This window comes from Coptis chinensis, chromosome 4, assembly GCF_015680905.1.
Source record: "Coptis chinensis isolate HL-2020 chromosome 4, ASM1568090v1, whole genome shotgun sequence".
NCBI lineage: Eukaryota > Viridiplantae > Streptophyta > Magnoliopsida > Ranunculales > Ranunculaceae > Coptis > Coptis chinensis.
Genome location: NC_141459.1, coordinates 24,192,805 through 24,208,534, shown reverse-complemented (window position 1 = coordinate 24,208,534; position 15,730 = coordinate 24,192,805). Strand labels below are relative to the sequence as shown.

The window sequence follows — 15,730 nt, the reverse complement described above, 5'->3', positions numbered from 1 at the left end:
AATCTGATTACTTGATAAAAAGTACTTGGAACTGCTCTCATAACATGTATCCATTTCCTTCCTAAAATAGCATTATGATCTGAGTGATGTTTTATGATTATAAACTTAGTCATAATTGTCTATGGACCTGCCCTTACTAGTAACTTTATTTCCCCTGCGGGTTTTGTCGAGGTTCCATTGAACATAAACAAATTAAATTGCGGTTCTTTCAAATGAGATTCATCAAATCCAATACCCGTAAATGCCTTCCAAAACAAAATATTGACAGAGCTTCCACAATCCACCAATATCTTTTGCACATCATACCCCGATATCCTTAAAGTAATCAACAAGGCATTATCATGAGGTAACATTACCTTTGATAGATCGTCAGATACAAACATAATAGCTCCGGGTATGCTTGCCGATATAAGAGCAGGATCTACTGGTATTGGCTCTACATTCACTTCAAGCACCTCCTTGATGATCGATATCTTTTGTATTTTATCCCTTATAATCTTCTTCTGTGGAATCACTCCTTTATATATCATGTTAATCACTCTTAAAGGCTTATCATTTATCACTGCCGCTATTTCCGGTCTAGTGTCAGCCCTGAATTCCCTGAGCTTTCCATCTCGCGTTAATCGGTCAACCTCTCTGAGAAACTGCAGGCACTTATTTGTTTCGTGATTTTTTATCTTGTGAAAATTATAGAAAGGCTTATCGAATATTTCCCGAAGCTTGTGAGTCGGATGTTGGAAATAAGGCTATTTTCCAACTCTCCTCAAGATATCGTCCAAGGTAGTATTAATAGCAATGTAATTAGATGGGTCCTACTCCTCTCTTAGTGACCTCTCGAATTTCTTCTTCTGTGAAGGTTGGTTTTCTGACTTCGGATAAGAATCATTAGCTTTTCTCTTATCAGATTTCTGATGATTCTCTTCCTTAGCTGAATTACTCGCCTCCGACATTTGTAACACAAGTTGCACCAAGGCTGATAAAACCCCTTCTTCCACTTACACATCTTTCTCGGTTTTATCATACAATTCCCTCAAAGTTTTGATATCCTTTCGAAGTAGATACTTGTGCATATCGGACGCAGGAATAAGTTCAGTTTGAAAAGCCATTACCGCTGTCATTTCTGATTCGTCTAAATGTTCCACTAGCTGTGCTTCTGCCTTGAACCGCGACAAGAAACCTTTCAGAGATTCTTTCTTTCCTTGCTTGAGTTGGAACAAAGTCGACACTTGCTTTGGTTTCACTCGCTGATGCCCATAATTAGTTAAAAACTTCTCTTCAATCTTCCTATAACATGATATTAACCCCTCTTGTAAAGAACAAAACCACTTCAATGCTTTCCTTTCGGACTTGAAGAGAAAGACTTACATAATAATGAATCCAAATACGTTGTTCCCTTTGTATATCGTAAAACCGATGCCCTCAGATGCGTAAAGAGATGGTCCATCGGATCCGATGTTCTATCATACTAAGTGTATTTCGAAAGTTTAAACTTTGGTGGAATAGGCATCATCTCGACACTCTGACGTATCGGATTTCTGCTGACATCATCTCAACACTCTGATGTATCGGATTTTCACGACATCATCCGCTAGTTTCCTTTATCGGCCGGAGGTTTTTCCAAACTTTGATTTCTCAACTGCTTCTGGAGCATCTCTTGTATCATCTCTTTGGTGATGGGTTGTGGTATCGGAATTTCCGATACTGGCGATACTTCTACAACTTTCTCATTTCTTACTGATGCCTTTCCAGTATAACGACTACCTGATTTTGAACTACACTCCTCCCCCTCTTCTTCATCAAGATCTTTCACTGCATTACTTATACCTCCTTTCTTCATCTCTTGATCCTCCTTCAGTAAAATGGCATTTTGCCTTTCTACTTCTTTCATTTTCTTCACTACTTCCTGAAGTGACATCTCAACATCGATATTTGTTTCCTGATGCCTCCTACTTCCTGAAGCTCTTGTGTTCCTTGTGTACGATTGATTATCGTTATCCATTCTTTTGCTATTTGCTCTCTTCTTGGGAGCCATTATAACCCAATTCTGACTTATCTATCACCCTTCTTTCACTCAAACTTGTCTAAAAAATCTGATTCTCGATCGTAGAAGAAGAAAAATATGAAATTCTCTTTGTTCTCGATATTACAGACGGCCAATGTGTTTACCAAGAACTTTTATCCTTGAATGTTCTTAGATTGCACAATATTGGTAGATGAATGAATGATAGATTGAATGGAATTGAATTAAAGGTTTTATTGATTTAGAGATAGAAAGTTTATAATCGCCTCCGATCCACTCTTTTCTCTCTCCCCGCTCTAATGAATTTTTTATCTAATGATTGAATGAATCTATTTCTTCTTTATCCGTCTTTATATAGCTTCCTTTGATTTGCTTTTGGCCCAATCCGCTTTTGACACCTGTCCTTTTCCTTCTTCTTTCATTTCCCGCTTTATTCCTGCAAACATTTAAACATAACCTCAAAATATATCGAGATATTGAATTTTATGTCGATATCTCAAGTTTCGAAATATCAGCTAACATATTTCAGGGCGCGATATTTGCCCACTACAGACACAATTGTGGGAGGGTAATATATTTATCATGTGCTCGGCCACACACAAGCTAAACATAAACAACACATAGAACATTAGCTCAACACATTATCCATATCGATCAACAAGAGCTCAATTAGTTCGATATCTAGATCTCCTTCAGTTCGATACCTAGACCTCAACCAGGTCGATGTCAAGATCTCCTTCAGTTCTATACCAAGACTTCAACTAGGTCGATGTCAAGATCTTGTTCAATTCTAGGACAAGACCTCAATCAGTTCGATATCAAGACGTCAAACAGGCCGATGTCAAGATCTCCTTCAGTTCGAGGCCAAAACCTCAATCAGTTTGATATCAAGACCTCAACCAAGTCGTTGTCAAAATCACCTTCAGTTTGCTCATCGAGATGAAAAATCATGTAACGTCTAGATATGGAAAGACTACCATTACACATTTATGACTTCATCATCAATGCTCATTAAAATCACCAAATGAATGCCATGAAGGAAGAGGAAATGTCACCATGAAGACTACAAAAATAAGAAGAGAACTATATGCAAGAGGAGGCTCTTAGCTCCATTCTCCATCTTCAACTCAATCACTCAATTCAAAGATGAACTACGTCTAACTCAATTCTAGTTCATTAGAGAATTGGATACCTAGGCGGTTCATTCCAAGGCCCAAAATATCGCCGGTATATCTGATATATTGTCGATATATATCGTTTTTTTAGTACACCGACATGGATATATTCGATATATCTCAACTGAATATTGAATCATTTTTTTTCCGATATATACGATATAAATTGTTGACCTTGACCGATATTGTTGGTTTTGACCAAATATTGTTGACTTTGACCGATATATTGATGATATTTCTGATATATCGACATACAAAACAAAATTTTAACTGGTGAACAAGAAAATAGATATCTCCGATATTTTTGATATATATGATATATATCGGTTTTTAGGTATATCGAAATATTCACCGAATTCAATATTTTGGGCCTTGATTCAATCATACACGAACTCAGTCAAAAACCTAATTCAATCACATTTCCCTAGGCTAATCACTCTCATCATAGGGAATATTACGCAATAATATCATAAACTCTATTTGCCTTGTCGCGTTAATAGTCAATGTCACACGTTCTGCCTATACCATGTGTCCAATTACAATTAAGTAACAAACAAAAAAAATGTGAAATTCAAAAAAGAACAATTATATGCCGCAAATCTACTAACAAAAGCTTGACTATAACGTTATAGTATTGATGATGATTCACTACTAACAAAAGCTTCCACTAAGAACTAGTCCTAACATCATCAGGTGGATCTGAATTAGCTGGCTAATTTAAAAGTCTATCTATCTAATCCAAATCCATTCTATTTGAAGAGTTGTGGCCGGAGAAAGGGCAAGAAAATCTCTCTTCTTTATTTCAGGTGTACTTGACACACACTACTTACACGTGGTCAGGCTTGTGTTATGAACTCAATATTATTAACATTAAGTACTTAAACAGATTACAAAATTTTGAAGAGCTAGAGACTGAAAGAGAGCAAAAATAAAAAGAAGGATATGAATTTCAATGAAGACATGACTGGTTCACAAGAGGGAGGAGTGAATGAGCAAAATAAGATAAACAAGTATTCTTTAGCATGTGCTATAGTTCCTTCAATGTTCTCAATTATATTTGGTTATGGTAATAATATCTTCCCTATTCTTGAACTCTCTCTGCCTCTTAAGAATTTTATATTATGTAAACATTATATCGGATTACAAAATCATTTTTACCTTATATTATGCAACATCAGTTAAGTTATAATAACTAATTTCATGCACTCATGCATTCAATTCTATTCAAGGAATTTTTTGATAGTTTTCCGGTTAGGTTGTGGTTTTAGTCGAAGTTATATTAATTTGACAGAGGAATAGAGTTACAAACTTACAACAATGATTTTCGTGAAGTAGAAGAAATTACTAGTACCTGTAGCCTTGTAGGAGGAAGAGACCTTAAACCATTTGTATTGAGAGATGATCTAATCATTCATAGCAAATTCGTTGAAACGATGCTTTGCCTCGGATCCAATGGATCATCCAGCATCTATCCTAACCTAGCTTGTGGCAATCTGGCCTACTTGGCTTCAATCCATCTCCATTTCGTAAATAAAATCGAGGGAAGTTTGTTAGTTCAATTTGTTCATATCATGAGCTCTAGCGGCGCATCAACCCCTTATAGACCTTCAACCAGCTGGAAATCTCGATTGAACTTAGGACACACTCGATCTTCGAGGAATGAACTCCGACCAGTCAGCCACTGAAGTGGCATGTCAGTGTTTTAGAGTGATCTGCATACTATCTGAAAAAATAGTTTGAGTCACCTTGCTAGGTAATTAATGAGTATTATTGATGAACTCAGTAATATAGAGTAGTCTGCATTTAGGATTACTTAGACTACACATACCTATGGTAAGCTGCATTTAGGATTACTTAATGTAGACATGTTTGTTGCATTATTAAAAGCAATTGTTAGAAGCTTGAAATATGTTTTTCCTCCAATCATGTTTCCTGTTTTAGAAACTATTGAGAAGTTTAGTTCCACATGGGATATGTTAAGCCTTGCATTGAGATATATAAGTTTTTGGGCTGCTCCACTTATCACCAATTAAAACTTATCACCAATTGATTTTAAGGGAGCAAGCTACACTTTTATCTGATTTTTTTGGATAGGTAGAACTTTTATTTCCTGATCCATGAAGGCAGGATGCGAACCCAAGACCGTACCTTGGGCCAAGGATAGGTAGAAATAAATAATGTGGAGAGTTGAACCTAGCACCTAAACCAGATAGTCCAAACTCCAAACCAACATGCTACTATGTGTTTTTTGTATAAGAAATTCGTTTTGATGTATAATACCAATTAATATTGAATTAAAATATGTATTTATTCATTTTATTATTGTAATTATTAAAAAAATTACTAAATAAACATCAATCGGTCCGACCGAGTCGAACCATAATTGAATTTGATTGAACCATTTTAACAAAAAATCGGTTCAATCTCCCGTTCGGTTTTCAAAACATTGCTAGAAACACGTTTATAGCATTGTCCTTTAAGAATTAAGAGTAAGCTTTGAACAAACTCACAAGCACAAATATATCACACAAAACTACAAGCTGCTTTTCCTCATTGTTTGATATTAAAAAACTGAAACTTGTCTGAGTAGTAACTTCAGTAAATAGGTTAGAAGATAGAATCATAGGTGCCTAAGTAAAGTTGGTAAAAACAAAGGCATTGGAAGAGTTTCACACTTACACTTCAATGTCAAGGGCGCGATTGGTATAAAGCCAATGATTGCAGAGCAAATTTTTGGCTGGTTCTTTACTACCAGGCTAGCTTGGAAGGGGTTAGGGCGTGGTCAGTATGGCATGTGTAAGTACCATCCGTTCTATACTACAGAGCACGTGTCCACAAGGCAGGATGCCTTACCTCAGCTCATCCTACAACATCAGAACATACCAACGACTCAACACCCAGGTCGTCACCAACAGCAGTTACAACCATATATGGAAAGATATCAACTAGTGCAATCCTAGAGCTCAGTCAACGCAACAATCAAAGAGTCATTTACTTTGTAACATCAGAGTAATGACAAATCATCAAGATAGCATACAAGGTGGATCTGCAATCCATAATGGTTCATACACACATCTACAAATAGAGAGAGATGAACTACGTAAGGTTTGATTCAAGTTTACCCGGAGAAACTTGATAAGTAGGCAACTTTTATCCCAAGAAGAGTGCAGCCATTTCCTATCCAACAGATCATCAGGTCGTAATCCCAAAATAACCAACATCTATATTGGCGCCGTCTGTGGGGAATTCTTCTCCCCAACCAGATTGTACACAGACAGATTAGATTTCACCCAAACTCCTTTCTCAAAGCAGCATAACAATTCACCGACTTAGGCTTCCTCTCATCCACCGTCTCCAACAAGGAAGACGACTTTAAGCCTCATCACCACTACTTAACCCCTCCTCACTTTATTCACTTACTTTCTCTCTCCATTTACCAACTTCAACCTCACCACTTACACTATCACTAGTCATAGACATGACACAATCAAAGAAAGAAAGAAAACTTAAAAATTTTAAAGTGGAAAGATCTAACTTGATTCAAGAAGGACGAGAAGGTTTTTTTCTTTTTTTTCTTTCACTCTAGACTATTTTTTTTTCCCTTTAGTTGAAAAATGAACAAACAAAAATCTTTTACAAGTAAAAAACCCCTCAACTGCCAAACACCTCGAGACAATCAAAACGTTTCGTGTTCCAAAAACTTAAATCATTACTCGCCCACAAATCGCCGTAAATCCGGGCCCACGAATCTAGCCCAACAGTTCCCGCACATTCCCAAAACCTAAATTCAAAACAAAACAGTTGTCAGACATGTGCCTTCAAATTTTACTTTTTAAACCGTTTTTATCCCACGCAACCACTGTCCACAGAACGGATAAAAAAGGGGGCTGTGTAAGTACCCTCCGTTCTACACTACAGATAGGGATGTCCATTCTGCCTGAAACCCGAAACCCGAAAAAAAACCCCGCACCGAACCCGAACCCAGACCGAAATATATAGGGACGGGTTTGGTCACACTATCCAAACCCGGACCGACCCGATAATTTGGCCCTAAACCCGTTAAAAGGGTTAAAAAGCCCGAAACCATATCTGGACCAAACTCGAACCCGAAACCCAGTTAGAGAGGGTAAAAATGCCCGACCGAAACCCGAAACCGAAACCCGGTTAGAGAAGGTAAAAATGCCCGACCAAAACCCAAACCCGAACCAGACCCATAATTCCCAACAACTCTATTTTCATTTATTATCTATTTGACTATTTTGAACTTTTGACTTTTGGGCTGATTACTATTTACAACTTTACAAGTGCTGATACCCACGCGGAAACTTGTAGATATAGGGGAATATTTACTTTTGTTTGAGATTTTACATATTTGTCCCTATTTTATGATTGATGGGATCCTAACAACTCTATTTTGAGGGTGAAAAAGGACTTTTGTGAATAACAAAATCTATTAATACAAGGTTACATATTTGTCCCTAATTTATGATTGTTGGGCTCCTAACAACTCTATTTTGAGGGTGAAAATGACTTTTGTGAATAACAAAATCTATTAATACAAGGTTACATATTTGTCCCTAATTTATGATTGTTAGGTTCCTAACAACTCTATTTTGAGGGTGAAAATGACTTTTGTGAATAACAAAATCAATTAATACAAGGTTACATATTTATCCCTAATTTATGATTGTTGGGATCCTAACAACTCTATTTTGAGGGTGAAAATGACTTTTGTGAATAACAAAATCTATAAATACAATTCTCTACACCTCAAACTCTCCAATTCTAATCATAAACTTAGTTATCATATTCTCTCTACAACTACAAGCAAGTGCTAATTCAAGGATAAAGAATGAAGATTGAGATTAACAAGTGATTTAAATATACTTCAAGAACTTCTCCAAAGCTAATTCGGTTAGTACTTCTTTCACAATTTAATTTTTCATTATATAATTAGGTACTTATTACTCTCTCCACAAACCCCACTCTCTTGTTATTAAGTATTATATATTATTTGGTTGTAGTGTTTTTTATTTATTTATATTTTTTAGAAAAAAAAATGGATGATGATAATGATCCCACAGAGTTGGGATATGAAAGTGATTCAAATAATATGGGTCCTCCCCCATCAACTGATAATAGTCATAACACTAAGGCTAAAAGGGCAAGGTCAGGTGTTTGGGAACATTTTACTAAGATGGAAGTTAAGAATAAACTTGGAGTTATGGAATTAAAAGCAGTTTGTTGCCATTGTCAAAAACCATTAGCTAATTCTGCATCAAATGGAACTACTGCTCTTAGAAGGCACGTGGAAAGACGTTTACAAAATATTGCACCCAATGCTAACCAAACTAATTTGTCTAGAAGTAGTACGGGTGAAGTTTCAACCTGGTCATATAATTCAACACAAGAACGCTATCACACAATCAAGTTTTTTGTAATGAGAGAACTTCCTTTCTTAATGGTTGAAGATAAATATTATTCAGAATTTATTAAGGGTGCTTACTTTCCAAATTTCGAAAATATTTCTAGACAAATGCTTGGTAGAGATATTCAAAAAATGTACAAGTCCAAAAAATTGGATATTATTTCATTGTTGAAAAGTGCTCCTGGAAAGATTTCTCTTACTTCTGATCTTTGGACTTCAATAGCTCAATCTCAATTTATGTGTATCACAACACATTGGATTGACAATGAGTGGAAAATTAACAAAAGAATTATTGCTTATTTTGAGCATCCAGAACCACATAATGGAATATATATTGCTAAAGCTTTGATGGAAAAACTTATTGAGTATGAGATTGTTGGCAAAATTAGCACTATAACTTTGGATAATGCTAGCAATAATGGTGCTGCAGTTGATGAACTTATCCCTAAGTTATTTAGTGAAGAGATATACGGTAATTTGTTCCATGGCGTTGTAGTGCCCACATTTTAAATCTCATTGTTAAAGATGGGCTTAAGCATTTTTCTACATTTTACTTTGCCGGATTTAGAAGCTTTGTCAAAATGTTGAGATATTCACGGAAAATATCAAAGATATTGTCAATTTTGTGAGATGGATGGGTTTGAAAAAAATAAAATGCCAATAGATGTGCCCCATCGTTGGGATGCAACATATGAAATGATGAAACATATTATGAAGCATAAGAAACCAATAAATCACATGTTGCAAGAGGTGAATATTGGTTTTTGCCTAATGAAGAAGTATGGGAAGCAGCTGAAAACTTGAAAGATTTTTTTGGTGTATTTGCTGATGCTACAAAGCTTTTTTCCGGCTCATCATATGTCACTGCTAGTGATTTATGTTTGACAATTGGGCATCTTAAAAATCTTCTCAATGATAACCCTGAAAGTCCAGTTTGTGAAAAAATGCTTTTAAAGTATGACAAATATTGGAACAATATGGATTTTCTACCTTTTGCACTTGCATCTGTTATGGACCCGCGATATCAGATGGAAGTGCTAAAGCATCTCTTGTATGCTATGATTCTTCTACTTATGAAACAAAACTGAAAGAATATCGGAACAAGTTAGATACACTTTTTGCATCATACCAGAGGAAATTGGGCAGAGAACATGCCAACATAGCCTCATCATCATCTACATCTACATCAAAATTAGCAACGTTTATGTCAAGAGGACAATTGCAATTGCCCACTACCAATCAAAGGGAAATGAATGAGTTGGAGAAATATTTAGACTCGATCCTATTCATTTTACAATGACGAAATTTAATGTATTGGATTATTGGAGGATTTCTGTAGGGACTTTTCCAGTTCTTCGGTAATCATGGCGTGATCTATTATGTGTTCCGCGGTTCAGTTCCTTCCGAAGTCCGCTTTTAGTGCAGGTGGAAGAATTATGTCCGAAGTACGAGGTCACAATTACTTCCAAGTACCTTAGAAGCTTTGGTTTGTTTGAAGAATTGGTGGATAGCGAAGAAGGAGTACCAAACGACAACGAGCAACCAGGAGGGGTGATATCAAATTTTATAAATGATTTCCATAATTTGGTACTTTGAGAGTTCGAGATGTATATTTTCTGTAATAGGGGCATGGATGCCTAGCCTCCGATCTTAGAGGTTACAAGGTTACAAAAAAAAAAAAAAAAATGAAAAATGGAGTTTCTTATTATCATTTGTCAAGTTACAGCAAAAACTATTGATTACAAAAGTCATAAGACATAGCAAAAGCCATAACATGTTCTTTACAAATTAACCATTGGATTATACTAATGTCAAACACAATCCCATAACGAAAACTTAAGGAACACATTATCCACAACCAGGATATAACTCAATAATAAAATTTTTTAGTCAAAGTCAAAATTAACCAAAAAAAAATCCACTTTACCTTTCCGGCAACCATTCTCGTTAACAAACCCATCACCAACGCCCACAAGAACTATACAGTGTAACAGAAAAATATCAAAGGTAACAAACGCCCACAAGAAGGAATACAAAATCAAACACCCATCTAAGTTAATCTAGTTTTTTTTTTTTTTTTTTTTTTTTTTTCATAAACAGTATACAACTATAAACAAGTTTTACAACCACCCCAGTGTTTGGAAGATCGTGTAAAATGAGGATCATAACTCTCCGAGAGACCAACTCGACAATTTTGATTCAACTCTTACGGTTGGCCGGGAAGCTCGTCAGATATTGATGTTTGCTTCTTCACAGGTAGCTTGGATTGACTAGTCTTCTTGAGGCGCACCAAAATCATTGTCATGTTGTCACACCCTTGCCCGCCATTTGTTGATGGAGCCAAACACCTATCAAACACTCTTTCACATACTACCGAAAGTGTGCTTTCCCTCATGTTTGATTAGCTTAATGTCATACTCACAACCGATAATTTTTGCACCGCGGATCTATATCCACCGATCCAGATTGTTAGATACATGAATCGCCGCTTTTAGTCTTTTAAACTAGGACTTGTAATCTTTATTGTTGAGTCATTAACAACTCTTTCTTGAGATGGTTTTTGATTAATTAGATGAAAAAAGGGTTTTTTTTTTTAGATCTTGAAGTGGGAAAACGGAAAAGAAAAGGTTGGATTGTTCTATATTTCGGGTTTTATGATACCAAAACCCGAACCCGAGCCCGACGGGTACCCGAAAAATAGGGTTAGGGTAGGGTTTGGTCACATGTATCCAACAAATACCCGAACTCGAACCCGACCCGCAAAGAATAGGGCTGGTCCTAGGTAACCCGATACCCGTTCAAAACCCAAAAAATTGGGTTCGGGCCAGGTCGGGTACCTGTTTGGACATCCCTAACTACTTCTGAGCATGCGTTCCGCAAGGGAAGGGACGCCTTTACCTCATTTCGTCCCACAACAACGAACGTACCAACGACCCAACACCCAGGTCGTCACCAACAGCAGCTACAACCATACATGGAAAGATATCAACTAGCGCAATCCTGGAGCTTAGTCAACGCAACAATCAATAAGTCATTTACTTTGTAACATCAGAGTAATGACAAATTATCAAGATAGAATACAAGGTGGATCTACAATCTATAACGATTCAGACACATATCTACAAATACAGAGAGATGAACTATGTAAGGCTTGATTCAAGTTTACCCGGAGAAACTTGATACGTAGGCAACTCTTATCCCAAGAAGAGTGTAGCCATTTCCTATCCAACAGATCATCAGGTCGTAGTCCCAAAATAACCAACATCTACAGCATGTAACCCCTGAATAGTTTGTTATTGATTCTTAAGTCTTTATTGAAAGTTTTGATTAATCTGTCAATGCATACACTGGTGTTATGAGTGGAGAAAAGCTATTCATTAAAGAAGATCTCAAAATAAATGAGACTTAACTGTCAGTCCTTGTTGGAATCCTAAATTTGTGTGCTTTAGTGGGTTCTGTCTCTACTGGGAGAATCTCTGATTGGATCGGTCACCGTTACACTATTGTCCTAGCCTCAGCCATCTTCTTGCTTGGTTCAGTTCTAATGGGGTATGCCCATACCTATGCAGTTTTGATGGCTGGTAGGTGCATTGCTGGGGTTGGTGTTGGCTTCTCTCTCATGATTGCACCGGTCTACTCAGCCGAAATATCTTCTCCATCCTCCCGAGGCTTCTTAACTTCTTTACCTGAGCTTTGTATTAGTTTCGGAATCTTACTTGGCTACATTTCAAATTATTTATTTGGAAAGTTGTCTCTTAAACTCGGATGGCGTTTGATGCTTGGTATTGCTACAGTTCCATCACTTGCTTTAGCCTTAGGAGTTCATAGGATGCCCGAGTCTCCAAAGTGGTTGGTAATGCAAGGTCGACTTCGAGATGCTAACGATGTTTTACTGCGAATATCTAACACTAAAGAAGAGTCTGCAGACAGGCTCAACGAGGTAAAAATTGCAGCTGGGATTCCTATTGGTTGCAGTGATGATATTATAAAAGTATCAAAAAGATCTCGTGGAGAGGGTGTGTAGAAAGAACTTCTTCTAAGGCCTTCACCTTCTGTTCGTCGAGTCCTACTTGCTGCTATTGGAATTCATTTCTTTGAGCACGCAACGGGGATAGAAGCTGTGGTATTATATAGTCCAAGAATTTTCAAGAAAGTTGGAATTATCAGCAAAGACAAGCTCTTGCTTGCAACAGTTGGGGTTGGACTTACTAAAACTATATTCATCTTGGTAGCTACATTCTTGCTAGATAAAGCCGGTAGAAGGTGTTAGAATTGTTGTATCAACACACGACAACTAGAGTAGAATAGAAGGAACGAGAGACAAGGGACGAATTAATGTGTAATAACCAAGGCGCGGATTAGGTCGTCCTTAAAGAAAGATTTAAGCCTTCTTCCAATGATGCGAGAAAGGCGCCGGTGGCGTCTTCCCACGCGAGGATTCAATGGTTAACAGTAGTCGACTTTGCACTAACGCGGACTACCCTATAGAACAACAATATAACTCTCTCTCGCATTTCTACGGGGAAGAAGAGAAGAAGAATATGATAGGTTATAGTTTACGTTTCTCGAGATGGGTTTCGATCCATTAAAAGTCTATCCCCTTTATGGACTCACAATCCTATTTATGGAGGTTAGGTCGGTCTCCTAAACAGATAAGAAAGAGAGACCAACTCCTAATAGACACTACAACAAATATGACATATGACATCACTAATTTTAGATCACTTCGACTAAGTGATGTCATATGAAAACTATGACATCACTTTTTCAAAAAGTATGTGATGTAATAATTATCATTTTTTTTTTTTTTAACATCACTTATTTGAAAGACTGATTTAGTAGAGTTGTACAACATCATTTTAATAAGTGATGTCGTGATAGTGATATAGTAACATTTTTTACGTCCTTTCGCCATGTCACTTAAAAAGTGATGTAATATCTATGTATTCAACATTATTTTAAAAGTGTTGTCACTCACCGTGTCACTTATAAAGTGATGTAATATCTATGTATTCAACATCACTTTAAAAGTGACTTTGCCAAGTTTTGGAAATCACTTCCAAAGTGTTATTATTAATATACCTATTAATTATTAAGTTAATTAGTTAGAAAAAACCATCTAAAAATAAATTAAGGTTAAATAGAAATAAAACAGGCGCGTGATTGGTTCGCCCTTAAACTAGAAATAAAAAATAAAAGCCCGCGATTTTTTCCACTAAATATATTTTGGTTTCCCCAGTTAGAATCGAAAGATCATCAAAAAATTAGAAATAGAAATTAAACAGCCATTGGTTTGCTTTAAACGAAAATTAGAAATAAAAAACCGCGAATTTGATACAAAAATTTTTGGTTTCCCGCTAAGAGAACTTGGTATAAGTTTTACTTACGGCAAACTGGTATGGGAAAAGCTAGAAAGTCGGCTGAAAATTATTGCGAAGCAGGTTAGTTTCTTCTTCCTTTCTTTCTCTCCTCTTGATTTTATTCTCATATACATTAACTAATTTATACTTTGTTTTCACGATTTCTTCAAAAAAAGAATCATCTTTTTCAGTAGATTTTACACGTGAGCGAAGGAAGAACGCAAACAAGTTCATTCTTTTTTCTTGCCCCCTCTCCATACTCAATTTCTCGATCTTTTTATTCAATATATTTGTGTTTGTCTGGTGGTGTGATAAATTTTTAGTGTTTTTCAATTGGGTGTTTTTCTACTTGTGAATGGGGGCATGGCCTCTTTAAGATTTCATCGATATGTTTATTGAATTATTGTGATTTTGTGTTTAGTTCATCTTTAAGATTAATTGTTTGGGATTGTTTGGCTGAAAAAAAATCTTTTGGATTGCACTTGTTTATGGATAAGTTTAAGGATGGTTTTGTAGAGAGAAAGATTTTTTGTGTGGAATTGGGCATGATGATCATTGCAATGGTGATACTTCATTGTCGCCTAGATGGTAGTCATGGAGTCCGGTTTTACAAGTTACAAAATAACTCATGGTTTGGGTTTGCGGTCTATTATTGAAGTATTCCCTTTAATTAGATGAGGTCTATCGATATTATTTAGTATTTTCACTATCGAAAACTTTAAATAGAAACTCATATGAATGCGTTTTTCTGGCTGGTCATATTTCGACCGCCTCTATGTATGAATTGTATATGTATATAAGTTCTGAACAACTCTACAATAATAAGAAATTGTCGAGGCACAATTTTTTGCCATTAAAACCGCCCAAGATTAAATGGTAATGCTGTTCTGATTCTTATACATCTAGGTGCTACTTTTCGATATAGTATGTTCAATATAAGCGACGTTATGGACAAGACTTGGAGAACTTTAAACAGGTTAAATAGTTTACACTTATATTACTTTATTTGAAACAAGTGCTTATTACTATGTACATATATCATTGACTATACTGAAATTTTCCAGAGCTAGTGATGAGTACGAAGATGCTGTTGATGAATTCATCGAATTCGCTTTGGCTCCTTTGATGGATAAAACAAGCATTAGATGTCCGTGCATTAGTTGCAAAAACTTTAACCATTTGAGTCCCGACATTGTAAAAGACCATTTGATCATTGAGGGTATTGATATGACTTATGATCCTTTTGTTTTGCATGGAGAAGAAGGGCAAGTGCATGTAGTAGATGAAAGAGTTGAAACTACAGACTTTAACCTCACTGAGACTTATGAGATGCTTAAAGCGACAAATGAGAGTAATAAGAAAGAAGAGTTTTCGGTGAAAAAAAAAAGAAGCCAAATTCAAAAGGCGGTTGAGGAGTCCGAAAGGCCATTGTATGAAGGTTGTAGCAAGTATAAAGTTGGAAGCAGTTGTTACGCTTATATAGCATAAAAGCTAAACATGGTTTGTCTAATAGAGGTTTCTGAGTTTTTAGAGGCGTTGAAGGATATGTTTCGAGGGTAATGTTATTCCAAAGTCAAATAATTCAGCAAGGGCTATTTGTTAAGGAAGTTTGACTTGGATTATAAGCAAATCGACGATGTGTAAATGATTGCATGTTATATTAATCGGGTGATTTTAAAATGATGTGAGCTGTCGAAAGTGCAAGACTACACGATGGAAAACTGATCCTCATACAAAAAAAGTACAC

The 15,730-nt window shown here is 36.2% G+C and overlaps 1 pseudogene; it reads left to right on the top strand.

Moving 5' to 3' along the window:
- Positions 1 to 4,155: 4,155 nt before the first annotated feature.
- Positions 4,156 to 15,471, top strand: LOC147502804 (putative polyol transporter 3 pseudogene; annotated as a pseudogene).
- The last annotated feature ends 259 nt before the right edge of the window (positions 15,472 to 15,730 follow it).